Below are 2,500 nucleotides of genomic sequence, written 5' to 3'. Positions count from 1 at the left end.
ATTACATCAACCTCAGTTCATAACTGGTACTTTAGTAATACTCTGTCTCATTGCCACAAACGTAACAAGATATATGGATGGAGTTTGCGTGTTTATGTTCGAAACGTGGACGTGGAGTTACATTAAAATGTATGAAAATATGTAGGAGAAACACAGAAAAATGATAAACACAATATACAAATGAATGTTTGAATTCTCCCCCACCCCAGAGAGGAGAACTGGCACCGAGAACCAAACAGGTAAGCGCCAAGATCCATGATTACCGTGACTAACAAGGGCCCTTGTCTCCCAGCTGTTATTTCCCGGTCTACATGCTCCTGCTTAAAGTAGACCCATTCACCTGGACCCACGCTCGTCATTTTCGTAATTGTCGTTACCCTCCTTTAGTGCCCTTGTGGCAAATAGAAGAAATCATTCTGCTTTTCTTTCTTTTTTTTTCGTTTTTTTTTTTTTTTTCATAGACAGAAACCCAGAAATTAAGTGTGAACGATTTAGTCGATTAAATCACACTCAATATTTAACTAGCGCATTTTCATTATCGAACAACAACAACGATAATGATAATAATAACAACAACAATAATAATAATAATAATAATAATAATAATAATAATAATAATAATAATAATAATAATAATAATAATAATAGTTTCTGATTTAAGCACAAGACCGGCAATTTTCAAGGAAGAGATTTTGTCGATTCCGAGAACATAGCTCAAAATATGTACATTATTTTGTACCTTATTTTAACGAACCGGGTGGAAGGAAAGACAAATTTGACCCTGAGAGGAATTAAATTCAAAGCTTAAAAGAGGCAGAAGAAATACTGCAAAGCAAGAAACCATTCCTTGAGAAGATTCTGGGCACAGTTTGCAGAATGATCGGTGGGTTAGTGTTACAAAAAGAAAAAATAAAGCGAGCCATGTGAAGAAAATGAGAGGAATATGCATGCAAGACACCAGTGCTGTGTAGTACCTAACTGGTATTTCATTTTATCGATCTAGGATCGACCTTTATGAATTATCAAATCATGGAATTAAAAGTACCGGTAACTAATGGATCATATGCTGGTTTCTATGATGAGCAACGCGATGTAAACAGCTGAGTAAGCCACATATACACGTGTACCCTTAAAACGCAGTACTCATATGAAATCAACAAGAGAAGACTGATTCTTTGAATTACAGACACAGACCATTCGACAGGCTTCAACACAGTTTCCGTCACTCAAATTTCACTCACAGTGACCATTTAGACCCGAGGCTCTAGGAAAACACTCTGATCCTCTATAGAGTGCGGGGGTTATTTAACCAAAGCCTCATGGTCGTGAAGCTAATTTCAGGGCCTTAGTCAGGGCCTTAGCTACAATTAAGTATTTCTTCCGACGATCAACCGATTCTGCGATTCTACTACATAACAATTTCTAAGTTTGTAATAAACCACAATTTAGAAGGGAAAGGTCGGGCATATCCATCTTAATATTTCACAGGTACAAAAAAAAAAAACATAGGGGCTTCTTTGTGGACGCCTTGACCTCCTAGAATCAGTACCCGGATTTCCCTAAAACTATACGCTGATGTCTTAAAAACGGGACGCTGGATTTTATGCATAAGGGAAAAAGAAGGACCGGTTATAGCTTATGGTTGGGGAGCGTTTGATAAAAGGACTGCTCTATCAGGGCCGAATTACAACTGAGCAACACCGACAATAATGATGACGACGAAAACAACAACAACAACACCAACACCAACAGATATTGCATATAATGATTTCTAATAAAGCAAAAAGCTGCATAACTTGTTTGGATAGATACATTCATCTTTAGTCGCAGGGGTACTTATTGGGTAACTTATCGACCATTGAGTTATGAAATACACAGCCGACCCGGCATGGTCTTAAAACATATATTACATAGATTTCAAAACTACATATTTTAGCAGGTGTGGGAGGAGGAGAAAAATGAAACGTCTGTATGCTTGTATGTATACATTTATATATAGACAGAGCAATTGATGCATGGATTGGATGGATGGATGGATGGATGGATAGATGGATATTTGGTTGACTGGAAAGCAGTTTTGACCCCTGCATTACATGAACTCAGAAGCGTATGGAAATGAAAGGATATTAAACTAATATGATACTCGTATTATTACGGGGTGGGTTTGTCAAACTAATAGCTGTTGCAGATAATGATGATGATGATGACGACGACAATGACGATGATGACGATGACATTGATAATGATAACGATGATGATGATGACAATGATGATTCGTACGATACCTTAACCAAAATCACGTGGTAAATCCCAGCAAAAATTCAGTATTTATAAATAATATCCTGATGCCAAAACACAAAATCGACCCACATAATATATGAGGTACGGGTTTTTTGGAATGGCACTGTTGTACTGAAAGGATATTTTGTTAACGTTTACATGCCACTACGCAGTGTCTAACATTATACATACATACATACAAGTAAAATGTGCATATTAT

The 2,500-nt window shown here is 36.9% G+C and overlaps 1 protein-coding gene across 3 annotated transcripts in view; it reads right to left on the bottom strand.

The window, feature by feature from the left end:
• The window catches only part of LOC106868422 (uncharacterized), a 149,738-nt gene that overhangs the window by 146,077 nt on the left and 1,161 nt on the right, over positions 1-2,500 (bottom strand). The gene's annotated exons all lie outside the window — the stretch shown is intronic.

This window comes from Octopus bimaculoides, chromosome 7 (assembly GCF_046866305.1).
Source record: "Octopus bimaculoides isolate indiv1 chromosome 7, ASM4686630v1, whole genome shotgun sequence".
Taxonomy (NCBI): Eukaryota; Metazoa; Mollusca; class Cephalopoda; order Octopoda; family Octopodidae; genus Octopus; species Octopus bimaculoides.
This window is presented reverse-complemented; position numbering and strand designations above follow the sequence as displayed.